This window comes from Mobula birostris, chromosome 2 (assembly GCF_030028105.1).
Source record: "Mobula birostris isolate sMobBir1 chromosome 2, sMobBir1.hap1, whole genome shotgun sequence".
Classification (NCBI taxonomy): domain Eukaryota; kingdom Metazoa; phylum Chordata; class Chondrichthyes; order Myliobatiformes; family Myliobatidae; genus Mobula; species Mobula birostris.
The window spans coordinates 197,281,595-197,296,832 of NC_092371.1; positions in this window are offsets into that span (position 1 = coordinate 197,281,595).

Here is a 15,238-nt window from a genome sequence, read left to right on the forward strand (position 1 = left end):
AATTGGTTTCATACTGTCACATCTGTTGAAATGCAGTGAAAAACATGCCATCCTTATAGATAATTTCAAAAGAAAGGAAAACTAGCAATAAATGAATGCCAAATATAGTGTTAAATTACCATTACACGTAGACAATAGGATGCAAGGGTCACAATAAAGTCTAGTGAGGGATCAAGAATTCAGCTTTATTGTGCATTTAAGGTCCATTGAAGAGTCTGACATCAGCAGGATCGAAGCTGTCCTTAGGCCTGGCAGTGAGTGTTTTCGTGATCGAAGGGAAGTGTGGAGGGGGTTATGATGTAAGAATGGGAGGGATCTTTGAACATGCTGGCTCTTTTCCCAAGGCGGTGGGAGGCATAGTAGAGTCAATAGATGGGAGGCTAGTTTTGAATTGACTTGGTTTTTTACATCCTTCACATACATGAGGTGTAAAAATCCTTACGTTACATCTCCATCTAAATGTGCAATGTACAATCATAGTAATTTATAATAATTTATAATAAATAGGACAGTCAATGTAATATAGAGTACACTCAAATCAGCAAGAGTTCATCAGCCTGTTGGCCTGCTGGAAGGAGCTGTCCCGGAGCCTATTGGTCCTGGCTTATATGCTGTGGTACCGCTTCTCGGATGGTAGTAGTTGGATTAGATTGTGGTTGGGGTGACTTGGGTCCCCGACGATCCTACGGGCCCTTTTTACACACCTGTCTTTGTAAATGTCCTGAATCATGGGAAATTCACAACTACAGATGCGCTGGGCTGTCTGCACCACTCTCTGAGATGATAAGGGAGCTACAGTTCCCATACCAGGCAGTGATGCAGCCAGTCAGGATGCTCTCAATTGTGTCCCTGTAGAAAGTTCTTAGGATTTGGAAACCCATACCAAACGTCCTCAACTGTCTGAGGTGAAAGAGGCACATTTGTGCCTTTTTCACCACACAGCTGGTGTGTACAGACCACGTGAGGTCCTCTGTGATGTGGAATGCGAGGAACTTGAAGCTGTTTACCCTCTCAACCCAAGATCCATTGATATCAATAGGGGTTAGCCTGTCTCCATCCTTCCTGTAATCCACAACCAGCTCCTTTGTTTTTGCAACATTGAGGGAGAGGTTGTTTTCTTGACACCATTATGTCAGAGAGATGGCTTCTTCCCTGTAGGCCACCTCACTATTGTTTGAGATGAGGCCAATCAATATAGTGTCATCGGCAAACTTAGTTAGCAGATTGGAGGTGTGGGTGGCGATACAGTAGTGGGTATACAGGGACTAAAGGAGGGGACTCAGTACACAGCCCTGAGGGGATCCCGTATTGAAAGTCAGAGGGTTGGAGGTGAGGGAGCCCACTCTTACAACCTGTTGGTGATTTGACAGGAAGTCCAGGGTCCAGATGCACAGGACAGGGTCAGGGCCGAGATCTCTGAGCTTCTTGTTGAGCTTGGATGGAATTGTGGTGTTAAATGCTGAACTGCAGTCTAAGAACAGCATTCTTACATAAGCATCCTTCTTCTCCAGATGTGTAAGGACGGTATGTAGAGCAGTAGCTATTGCATCATCTGTCAATCGGTTGTGTTGGTAGGCAAATGATGGGGCATCCAGTTTGGGTAGCAAGCTGCAGATATAATCCTGATAAGCCTCTCAAAGCATTTGCTTATTATTGAGGTGAGTACGACAGGTCGCCAGTCTTTCAGGCATGTTAGCTTTGTCTTTTTTTGGTACAGGGACAATGGTGGATAATTTGAAGCAAGAGGGCACTTTACACTGGGAGAGGGAGAGATTAAATATGTCTGTAAGCACACCCGCCAGTTGTGCTGCACACATCCTGAGTACTCGCCCTGGGATGCCGTCCAGTCCCGCAGCCTTGCGACTGTCCACTCGTTGGAAACATCTGCGTACCTCAGCCTCAGAGATGACCAAGTTGCTGATGGTCTGAACTGTGCCCACAACTCTCTGCGGTTTTTTGCAGACATGAGCAGAGCAATTGCTATACCAGGTTAGCCCAGGAGAAGTTGTTGATGATAATTACATCTCTGACCTTGAAGTTTTCACTCATCTCCACTTTAGCAACATGGATGCATTTATGGGGCTGTGTATTCTATCTCACTTCCTGAAGTCAATTACTATCTCTTATCTTTGCTGACATTGAGAGAGTGGTTAGGGGACCAGATGGTTAACGTGTGCTCTATCATCTTGTATTCCTGTGGGATCACACAAGCAAGGGTGATACCAAATAGCTGCTGGTGTTCATTTCCTTGTAATCATTCATTGAAGTTCAGTGCCTAGAAAAGCCTCTTAAATGGATGGAGCTTGGCCAACAAGTGAGTTTTCTCCCAAGTCTATATTACTGCAAGTTCTCTTAATCACAACACTTAAGCTTTGTGTATAATGGAACAGGCCCCGTACATTTCTGAGGCCTTCCCTCCACCAATATCGCCATTGCTGTGCAGGGTGACATGTTGCTGGAAGTGGTGTGGGAGATTAAGGCTTTAGAGTGGCCAGAGAATCTGGGCCTGAAGGTTGGGAGCAGTGATCTACTCCTGGGGTGGTTTGGGATGTGGAGATCATAAATGGAGAGAACTTAGATAAGGAGCTGCTATAAGGGTTTTATTTTATTTTATTTACAGTCAACAGGGTATCAAGAGAAACCTCTGATACATTGTCTGGACAGCACTTCCAATTTTTCCCTGAACTTTCCATTGGTTTTCTGCATAATCATGAAGTAAAACTAAGTAACTAGCAGAAACTCTACTTCACAATCATTAGAAAATTTAATTTATCTAGGACACCTTACAGTATTTAATACTGTGACATGAAAAGTCTGCTTTGAAGTATCAAAAGTATTTGAGAGAAAATGTGTTGGTTGCTAGTTTGTCAGTTCCTACATTTCATGCTCATTTCCAGCATCTCCAAACTTCACTATACCAATGCTCAGCATGCTTACTTTTTAAACAGAATTCTGAAGGAACTCAGCAGGCCGGACAGCATCTACAGAAAAGATGAACAATCGATAGTTTAGGATGAGACTTTTCAGCGGGAAAGTTACTCCTTTCCACAGATGCTGCCTGGTCTGCTGAGTTCCTCAGCATTTTGTGTGTGTTGCTAAAAAGTCAGCACCTACCGATTTTCTCATCTTTATGCTGACTTTTTACCTTGAATCTACTGTGAGTTCTGCTGCATGTTGGCTGCTCTGTACTGAATTCCATTTACCCTTCGGTCGAGTCTGCCCTGAGCAATATTGGCCACACTCACCATGACTTTGCCATAGAACATATCAATTTCCCGACTCAAGCACACCCTTGGCAGCAGAGATATCTTTTACTACTCCATAATTCTCTCCTCAATTCTTCCCATCTCTCTCTTACCTTTCCCTGATCTCATAAAAATTAGCTTTCTGCTTACAGAAGTAGCATGGTGGTTAGATACCTGGAAACAATTATCCAGTGAATCATACTATTGACCCAGAGGTATGTTCAAATCTCACCACAGTAGCTGTGGTACATAACAACAGGAGTTCAATCATTGCAGTAAAAAGCTGGTTCTGGTAGTGCTGACTTACATAGACTATCAATTGTTAATAAAATCAGCCTAGCTTACTCCTGAACTGTGGGGGAAGGAATCTTACTAAGTTAGGTCTATAATTGATTCCAGACTCACAAAAATGTATCTGGCCTTTAAATGGCTTCCTGTACTACCTATATCTATGTCAATGAGGAATGGGCAGTAAAAAGCTTCATCAATGATACCCCATGTCCTGAAATGAAGAAAATAAATTCCTTTCCTGGCCAGATATCATAATATTATTCCTGAAGCATTGCTGGATCCCTATTTTAGATTAAAGACACCATATGAAGTACATATATGCTATACAACAGAACATGCAACTTGCTATGAACATTATCAAAGTGTGTAGAGAAGGAAAATCCAAAATCTGAAATGCAACTGGTAGTTCCAGCCAATTCCCATTTGATGTAAACAATGCCAAGGAAGCAACACACACAAAATGCTGCAGAAACTCAGCAGGCCAGGCAGCATCTGTGGAAAAAAAGTACAGTCATCGTTTTGGGCCGAAACCCTTTGGCAGGACTGGAGGAAGAAAAGCTAAGGAGTAGATTTGAGGGGTGGGGGAAGGAGAGAGAGAAATACCAGGCGATGTGTGAAATGGAAGAGATGCAGTTGATGGCAGCCCTCAGTCGCATCTCTTCCATTTCACACACGTCTGCTCCTACTCCATCCTCCCGCCACACTACCAGGGCTAGGGTTTCTCTTGTCCTCACTTACAACCCCACCAGTCTTCATACAAAGCAGATCATTTTCCAAAGGTTCTGACACCTCCAACTAGATCCCATCACCAAACTCATCCTTCCCTTTGCCCCACTTTCTGCTTTCCGCAGGGATATCTCCCTACGCGACTCCCTTGTCCATTCATTCCCCCCCCCCACTGATCTCCCTCCTTGCAAGTGGGACAAGTGCTACACCATCATCTACCTGTTGTAGAGAGCTCGCTCTCACTTGAACAATGCTGGCGGCATTGTGAGAATCACATTTTTTTAATTTCACTAGTGCCTCAAATACAATCCAGCTACTACTTCTGAGTGAAAAGCTGCAAAGGATGGGCATAGACAAATCCACTACCTCCTGGATTATGGGCTACTTGACAGATAGACCCCAGTTTGTACGGCTGGGAAGTGCTCTGTCTGAGATGGTGGCGAGTGGCACTGGAGTGCCACAAGAGACTATCCTGTCGCTCATCCTGTTCACACTGTTCACCTCAGACTTTCAGTACAACTTGCTGAAGTCTTCCCACTTGCAGAAGTTCTCTGATAACTCTGCGGTGGTTGCATGTAACAGAAATGAGCAGGAGTCAGAGTACACGGGACTGGTGGACAACTTTATGGAGTGGTGCAAGAAGAATCAACTGGTCCTAAATGTTTCTAAAACTAGGGAGATGGTGATTAATTTTAGGAGTAAGAGGTCTGTGACGAGTCCTGTATACATTCTGGGAAAAGAAGTTGCAGTGGTGGAGGAGTACAAATACTTGGTTGTTCACATTGACAGCAGACTTGACTGGAAAACCAACACCAAGGCTGTTTACAAGAAGGAGATGAGCAGACTCTATTTTCTAGGAAAGCTGAGATCCTTTACTGTATGCAGCAAGATGTTGGCGATCTTTTACCAGCCTGTTGTAGCGAGTGAGGTCTTCTTTGCTGCTTTCTACTGGGGGAGTAGCATCAAGGCTGGATCTGTCCTTGGCCACAATGCGGACTCTTTTGAGTTAGTGGTGGAAAGGAGGTCACTAAACAAACTGTTATCCATTATGGACAATCTGGCACATCCTCTCCATGACCTACTGAATAAGCAGAGAATTACCTTTTCAACCAGACTCATTCAGCTCCGCTGCCACAAGGATCAATACAGAAAATCTTTCCTACCAAATACAATAAGCTCATGCGACAATTCATCTCTGTGCAACAGGAGAACACACATCATAGTACAATAGTCTCTGGTTTATGATTTTGTACATTATTGTACATTGCTACACTATTTTTATATTATTACTACTTTTACAGTACCATTATTCTGTATTTATTATTAGTTAAGTACAATGCTAAGTGTGTTTTTAAATATTGCTGCTGTAATGAAAGTATTCCCCTCTCAGGATCAATAAAGTAATATTATTCTTATCATTATATTTTGTTTCATAGTCTCACTAGTTTTGAAGTAGTAATATCTTTCATTCCCTGCACTAACATCCATTATGTCAATGAACATGGCACTCATTATTTTTCCATTAAGATCTTAAGATCATAAGACATAGAAGCATAATTAGGCCATTTGGTCTATCGGGTCTGTTCTGCCATTCATTCATCTGATCTATTATCCCTTTCAAACCCATTCTTCAGCAATCTCCTCATAATTCTTGATGGCCTTAGTAATTAGAAACCTATCAACTTCTGCTTTAAAAATACCCAATGATTTTGTCTCCAAAGCAATCTGTGGCAATGAATTCCATAGATTCACCGTTCTCATCTAAATTCCTCCTCATTTCTATTCTAAAGGAATATCATTGTACTTTGACGCTGTGCCCTCTGATTGTAGATATTCCCACTATAGGAAACATCCTCTCCATGTCCACTCTATCTATGCCTTTCAATATTCGATAGGTTTCAATGAGATCCCCGCCCCTCATTCTTCTGAACTCCAGTGAGTACAGGATGAGAGCCATCAAATGCTTCTCACATGTTAAATCTTTCATTCCCAGGATTATAAATAATCACAATTTTCAATAGCTGAATATTTTCATCCATAAATTTTTAGTTTAGCTTGAACATATTTTGAGTGATACCTTTAAGATCTGCTTTTCAAAGAATGCTTTTGCTTATGGAATAAGTTTTGACATGCGTCAAGATAAATTTCAACATAAGATTTAAAACTGAAATTGAAACAGGAAATGCTGGAAATACTCTGAATGTCAGGCAACATGAGAGGAGAGAAGTTAAGTTGAAACTTAAGTCAATAACCTTTCATCAGCATGAAACTACAGCTCCGCTGATTTTGTCCTGCTGCTGTTTATTTCCAACATTTTTCATTTTTGTTCAGGTTTCCAGCATTTACAATATTTCGCCTTTGGTGTAGAAATTTGTGTTAGAATGACTTTTCATTTGCAATCATCTTGACAGTTAGTTCAGGAAGAACAGAGGACATTGGTTCACTCACTGCAGTCTGCCACCACTGTCCAACAGGAAAATGAACACCATGCTTTCAAATCCAGTAGGGACACTTTGACAAGGTTTGCTGGTAAACAAAGTGGGTTAGACAGTGAAGCAGCTGATATTTCTGGCAGAGTGCTTATGGTGGGTGATTGGGGCAATATGGCTCTTGGACAAAGGGATGGTCATGTATGGGCTATTGACGATCTGGAGTATTCTACAAAAATAGCAGATGAAAATATTTTCAAAAGAGGCCACTTACCAGAATACTGAATAACTGATCAGAAGGCTGCACATTGGAAGATAACCAATTAGTTATCTGTACCTGAATACTGTGTACAGTTTTAGTTGTCCCATTATGGGAGAGATATTATTAAGCTGGAAAGAATGTAAAGAAAATGTTTGAAAATGTTGTCAGGTCTTGAGGCCCTGAGTTAGAGGAAGAGGTTGGGCAGGCTAGGATTTTATTCCTTGGGGTTTAGGAGACTGAGGGGTGACCATATAGAGGTGTATAAAATTATGAAGTATATCTATATGGAACAAGCTGCCAGATGAAGATGCTGAGAAACAATAACAACATCCAAAGGAGAGTTGGACAGGCAATGGATCAGTTGGTATATTGGTTTATTATTGTGACATGTACTGAGGTAGAATGAAAAAAATTATTTAACCATATAAACATATAACCATATAACAATTACAGAACGGAAACAGGCCATCTCGGCCCTTCTAGTCCATGCCAAACTCTTACCCTACCCTAGTTCCACCAATCTGCACTCAGCCCATAACCCTCCATTCCTTTCCTGTCCATATATCTATCCAATTTAACTTTAAACGACAACGTAGAACCTGCCTCAACCACTTCTGCTGGAAGCTCGTTCCACACAGCTACCACTCTCTGAGTAAAGAAGTTCCCCCTCATATTACCACTAAACTTTTGTCCTCTAACTCTCAACCCATGTCCTCTTGTTTGAATCTTCCCCACTCTCAATGGAAAAAGTCTAACCACGTCAACTCTATCAATCCCCCTCATAATTTTAAACACCTCTATCAAGTCCCCCCTCAACCTTCTACGATCCAAAGAATAAAGACCTAACTTGTTCAACCTTTCTCTGTAACTTAGGAGATGAAACCCAGACAACATTTTAGTAAACCTCCTCTGTACTCTCAATTTTATTGACATCTTTCCTATAATTCGGTGACCAGAACTGTACACAATACTCCAGATTTGGCCTTACCAATGCCTTATATAAATTCAACATTACATCCCAACTCCTATACTCAATACTCTGATTAATAAAGGCCAGCAAACCAAAAGCTTTCTTCACCACCCTATCCACATGAGATTCCATCTTCAGGGAACTATGCACCATTATTCCTAGATCCCTCTGTTCTACAGCATTCTTTAATGCCCTACCATTTACCATGTATGTCCTATTTTGATTAGTTCTACCAAAATGTAGCACCTCACATTTTTCTGCATTAAACTTCATCTGCCATCTTTCAGCCCACTCTTCTAACTGTCCTAAATCTCTCTGCAAGTTTTGAAAACCTACCTCATCATCCACAACGCCACCTATCTTAGTATCATCTGCATACTTACTAATCCAATTTACCACCCCATCATCCAGATCATTAATATATATGACAAACAACATTGGACCCAGTACAGATCCCTGAGGCACACCACTAGACACTGTCCTCCAATCTGACACACAGTTATCCACCACTACTCCCTGGCGTCTCCCATCCAGCCACTGCTGAATCCACTTTACTACTTCGATATTAATGCCTAACGATTGAACCTTCCTAACTAACCTTCCGTGTGGAACCTTGTCAAAGGCCTTACTGAAGTCCATATCGACAACATCCACCGCTTTACCCTTGTCAGCTTTCTTAGTAACTTGATTAGCTTGCTGTTCATATAGATCAATTCTATACAACAGTGCATTGAGATAGAGCAAGGTAAAACAATATGAGAATGCAGAATAAAGTGTTGCGGAGAAAGGTGCAAGGTAGCCAATAAGAAGTAAGATAGATTGTAAGGTCAAGAGAACATCTTATCGCTCAATAGTCATATAGCAGTGGAAGAGAAGCGATCAATGAGCCTGGTGGTACAGTACATGCAAAAGGTGTTTGTATCTTCTGTATGATGGGAGGGGGGAGAAAGAGACTGTTCAGGGGTAGTGAGGCCCTTGATTATATTGGCTGCTTTTCTGAGGCAGTGAAAATTGTAGACAAGAGTCCATGGAGGAGAGGCTGGTTTCAAGATGTGTTGAACTGTGTCCACAACCCTCTGTAGTTTCTTGTGGTCTCAGGCAGAGCAGTTGTCATACCAAGCCTTCGTGCATCTAGATAGGATACTTTCTACAGTGCATCGATAAAAATTGGTGAAGGTTGAAGGGGACATGTCAAATTTCCTCAGCATTATGAGGAAGTAGACATGCTGGTGAGATTTCTTGATTGTGGAGTCTACATGTTTGGACAAGGACAGGCTATTGGTGTTATGAAAGTTTAGGTAGGTTATGGGCCAAATACAGGCAAGTCTATAAGTGCAAGTTTTCCCGCGTTACATCCATATCTACCAACACTTCCCATGGTATGCTCTATCTAGTTGTAATTTACCAGCAATCATTGGATTCTGAGAAGCCCCTAAGGATTGGAAAAACACAAATTTAACCTAAAGAGGAAGGAAGAACACAGAGTTAAACCAACATCCAAATATTTAAGAAAATCTAATATGGACGATATTTATTAAATATGAAGCAGGATCCTTAAAGAATTTAGACAATCAAGCAGAGACATTATTCTCCTAGATGGCATTGAGCTGCAAACTCTATTAGGTCACAACTCAAATTTATATATTTTTTAAAATCGCCTAATTATTAATTCTTTTCTAGGTTCATACGCATGATTTTGGAGACAGGCAAAAGAATTAGAAACAGTAATGTGGGAGAATCAGAGGTCAGGCCAGGTTCATAGTCTCCACTGCACACTCAAAGACCGGCCATTCAGACATGGGACATCCATAGTAAGATGTCAGATGTTGGAGAGTGGATGAGACCCCCCCACAGGTCAGTGAGTCAGCAGGTTCCAGAATTGGAGTTCTGTGTGGACCATGAGTAATGCTTTCCGAAAATCCCTTTGTTCACAAGTCGGTGAGTTCAGAGTTCAGCGTACCCTGCGATTGGTGCCAAGGAAAAATCAGAAATCTGCAAGTCCGGCTTGTTGGCCGGAGCCAAGTCTGCAAACCTCTGCAAGTCTGCGAGGGAGGTCAAAGGCCACTCCCTGCAGGCTTGAGTCTATGTCTGCCGGAGGCCGAAGATGGAGGTATGTCCTGGGGTTAAAGGACTGTATACGTCCATGGGTGGGAGAGAGCTATGTGGCTGTTTTTGCCATTTACGTTGTTGCTTGTTGTGTTCTGTGTTGCCCTGCTGAGCATTGTGAGCATGCTACATTGGCATCAAAATGTACAACGACACTTGCAGGATGCCCCCAGCACACACTCAGGTGTGATGATTGTTAATACAATGACGTATTTCACTGTATATTCCAAAGTACATGTGACATATAACGATAAATCTTGAATAATTAAGTGGAAAGGAAATTGCATTTGTTTAATTTGAGAATGTAGCAAAGATGGTGAATAGAACGGAGCCAATATTTCGTCTGAATAACAACTGAAAGTTCAAAGTAAATTTATTATCAAAGCACATGTAAGTCACCATATACAACTCTGAGATTAGTTTTTCTGTGGGCATACTCAATAGATCCAATAACCAAGATAGAGTCAATAAAGGATCACACCCAACAGGGTAGACAATCAGTGTGCAAAAGACAACAAACTGTAAATACAAAATAAAAATAAAAATAAATAATAACAATAAATAAGCAATAAATATCGAGAACATGAGATGAGGGGTCCTTGAAAGATGAGTCCACAGATTGTGGGAACAGTTCAGTGAAGGGGCAAGCGAAGTTGAGTGAAGTTATCCCCACAGGTTCAAGAGCCTGATGGCTAAGGTGTAATAATTGTTCCTGAACCAGGTGGTGCAAGTCCTGAGGCTCCTGTACCTTCTTCCTGATGGCAACAGTGAGAAGGGAGGATGACCTGGGTGGCTGGGGTCCCTGATGATGAATGCTGTTTTCCCGTGACAGCGCTCTCAATGTTGAGGAGAGCTTTGCATGGGATGGACTGGGCTGAATCCACTATTCATCATTTATATATGGGAAGGGTAAATGCTGAGTTGATGTGTCCCTTTACTGTCATAACTTGAGGGAGAGCCATTCCTTCAGGATATAATGTCACCTAATTCAGAAGGGGCTGCAGGGTTCTATAAATCTTTGGAGTGCTCTGCCTTAGAGAGCTGTGGAGGAAGAGTCTTTGAATATCTTAAATGCAAACATTGATAAACGTTGAAACAACAAGTGAATCACAAGGTATGAAGGGTGTGAGAAGATGGTGTTGAGATGATGGTTAGTTTAGTCATGACTCTGACTGGTGGAATAGGATTAAGGGCCAAGGCAGTCTACTCCAGTTCCTGTTACTTATGATCTTAACGTTAATTGTAACTCTAACACAATGTTTTGTTACTCCTTTGGCAACATCTGAACATTTCCTGCTCCTCAGACTTGCTGCAGTTTTGGCAGTTTCTAAAGCTATTTCCTTTTATATACTGTTTGTTTTAAACCCATCTGTAAAATACACTCAGTGGCCACTTTATTAGGTACACCTGCACGCCTGCTAATTAATGCAAATATTTAATCCACCATTCATGTGGCAGCACTCAATACATAAAAACCTGCAGGCGTAGTTAAGAGGTTCAGTTGTTGTTCAGACTAAACATCAGAATGCGGAAGAAACGTGATCCAAGTAACTTTAACTATGGAATGATTGTTGGTGCCAGACAGGGTGGGGGTGGGTTTGAATGTCTCAGAATCTGCTGATCTCCTGGGATTTTCACACACAACTGTGCCTAGAGTTTAAAGAGAATGGTGCAAGAAGTACCTAATAAAGTGGCCACTGAGTGTATTTGTCATTATATAGAAATAGTCACATACCAAAGCATAATTATACTGAGAGTGGGCTAGGTTCTTAAGAGGTGGTCAAGTTCTTTCACAAACCAATTAATTTTTCCTGGTTTAGTGGTAGCCTTCACCTCTTTTTCCTCATACTCTTATCAGCTTCCCCTAAACATACACAAAATGCCCACATAAATCTTCTGACATTCACTTTGCAAAAATATAATCAAAGTCACTTCTGTAGATTCATAAAGCCAGTTAGATAGACCAAAGACAGGTGATAGATGTGGCTCATCTCCCATTTGGTAGTTCATTTTCATATTGATTACAGTGATTCCCAATGCTGGACGTATCTCAACATTGGCTGAGAAATTAATTAACGTGTATCTAATAGCTCCACACAGCTCAGCTCCTTCTGAAGAATACAGCAGCAATTTCGACCAGCTGCCACTGGCATTGGATTATCTGCAGATCAGGCACGGGGCATATTGAGAAGCAAAAATAATTCAATGCCTCACAGCCTCAGAAATAAGCCAGTCCAACTTTGCATTCAAAGTATTGTCAATTGCCACTGTTTTTTTAAAATCAAGGTACAAGTCCTCAAACTTCGTAATCCAGTAACATAACTGAATATATTGGATGCAACACAGCTGCTGACATAATTGCCTCAAAATTACTGTTGACAATATTATCTGCTGATTTAATGAATTCATACAGTGCTCATTTGCCCATTCACTTAGGGCAGCCGGTAGCATTTATAATAAATAGGTTCATACTCTGTTAAAATAACAAACATGATTGTCACAAGAATACATTAAATGTCCATCTGTTAATATCAGCAACTGTAATTTATAGCTTTCTAGCCTTTGATTCAACTTTTGTAATGTGTGTGCTTTAAAAAGTCTCTTTAAAATTAATTATTTGAATAGAGTACACAGAATATCAACAAGTCTCAATGGAAAATGGTGAACAGTGACCTAGAACGTATTCTACTCCAGGAGATTTGACCTCCACCAGCAAGTGGAGCGGAACATTGTACGCTTTAATGAAAGGACTGCTCACTATAACATTTCATTGTTTTCAAGGGTCAAGGTGTCATTCGCAGTGGTACAGGTATTGCATACTTTGTGGACACACAGCTCTGCAAGTGAAGGAACTGAGGTGCATCGTAGTTCACAGATTGCACAATGCGAGACATTCTGGGGCTTCAGGCTTAGACCTTTGCTTAGGAGGACTGGGAAGTGGAGTGATTCCTTGGGAACAGGGCAATTCATTAGGTTCAACTGCTGCGTGAGGGGATGGTACTTGGAGGCTGCAATCAGGTCGTATAGGTCATATCTAGGGTTCAGTTGTAAACAGTCAAAAGAGACTCAGTAAGATATGAGTAGAATAGATAAATCTGAATTCAAATGAGGCTAAGTGCAACTTATGTTACCAGGGAAATTCAACAATTATACTCTAGGAGTAGCTCCAGAGACAGGATGAACCCATGATAGAATGCATATTTACATCTGATTCACTATGTTTACTCGCAGATTTACTTCCACATCACCAGGCAAGTAATCTGACATGGAATTCAGCATTTAAAAACACAATTCTTAAAATAAATTGCTTTATTAAGTTATACCCTGAAATAAGAATCACAACTAGGCCTCATTAATACAGTTAAAAAATATTGTCACAAGAAGTCAGTGTTATCTAACACTGTGTGTCATGCCCAGAACGTAGACAGGTGGTTAAAAGCCACTGCTTGGGATGGGATATTTTTGTTACCTGACAGCTTGAAAGTTGTAACAACATCAAGTTTCATGCGCAAAATGCTGGACGAACTCAGCAGGCCAGGCAGCATCTCTAGAAAAAGAATAAACATTCGGCATTTCAAGCCGAGAACTTTCATCAGGACTGGAAAAAAAAGATGAGGTCAGAGTAGAAAGGTGGGGTGGAGGGGAGGAAGTAGGCTGGAAATTTGATTGGTGAAAGAGATATAGGGCTGGAGAAGGGGGAGTATGATAGGAGAGGGGAGGAGACCATGGAAGAAAGGGAAGGGGGAGGAGCACCAGAGGGAGGTGATGGGCAGATGAGAGAGGGAAATGGGAATGGAGAATGGTGAAGGAGAGGGCGAGGGAGCCCATTACCAGAAGTTCAAGAAATCGATGTTCGAGACATCAGGTTGGAGGCTACCCAGACAGAATTAGAGGTGTTACTCCTCCAACTTGAGTGTGGCCTCATCGCAACAGAGGAGGAGGCCGTGGACTCACATGTTGGTATGGGATTGGGAAATAGAATTGAAATAGATGACCACTAGGTGATCCTGCTTTTACTAGCAGACAGAGTGTACGTGCTTGGTGAAGCGATTTCCCAATCTACATTAGGTCTTACCGATATCCAGGAGGCTACACTGGGAGCACTGGACATAGTATATGACCCCAACAGCCTCACAGTTGAAGGGTCGCCTCACCTGAAAGGACTGTTTAGGGCCTTGAATGTTAGTGAGGAAGGTGGTGTAGGGGCAAGTGTGGCACTTGTTCCGCTTGCAAGAATAGGTACCAGGACATAGGTCAGTGGGGAGGGATGAATGGACAAGGGCGTCAGAGAGGTTACCTGACCTGTTGAGTTCTTCCAGCATGTTGTGTGTGTTGCTTGGTTTTCCAGCATCTGCAGATTTTCTTGAGTTTATGGTCTGCAACATTCAAGTTTATTGTTGATACTTCCAGCACCAAAACAGATCATCAATTCTAGCTCCTGCAGCATCTTAAATTCATAATACATAATGGATTACACATTTGGAAATCAGTTAGCATTAATTTACCCAGAGGGTGGAAGGTCTCATGCTATCCATTCCAAATAGGTACAGTAAATAAACTTGTCTTACATACCACTCACATCAGATCGATTCATTACAACAGTGCAATGAGGTAGTACAATATAAAACAATAACAGAGTGTGAAAATAAAGGAGTATAGTTAGAGAAAAAGTGCATTGCAGATAGCAAGGTGCCAAAGTCGTAACTAGGCAGACTGTGAGGTCAAGAATTCATCTTATCATACTAGGGGATGGTTCAAAAGCCTTTAAACAGTAGGATAGAATCTGACCTTGAACATGTTGGTACATGATTTGAAGCTTTTGTATCTTCTGCCTGTTGGGAGGTGGGAAAATAGAAAACGTTCGGGGTGGGTGGGCTTGTCAACTCTGCTGGCTGCTTTATTGAGGCAGCGAGAAGTGTAGACAGAATCCATTGATGGAAGACTTGCTTCTGCAATGTGCTAACTCTTTGAATTTTTTTTTGCAGTCAAGTGCAAAGTAGTTGTCATACTAAGCTGTAAAGTACCTTGATAGGATGCTTTCTATAGTGCATTGTTAAAAAATATTGAGGGGTCAAATGGGAAATAATAAATGTCTTCAGACTTGGAAGGAAATAGAGGAACTGGTGAACTTTTCATGGCATGGTATCAGCACATTGGATCAGGACAGGTTATTAATTATAGTCACTTCTAGGAACTTGAAATTCTCAAC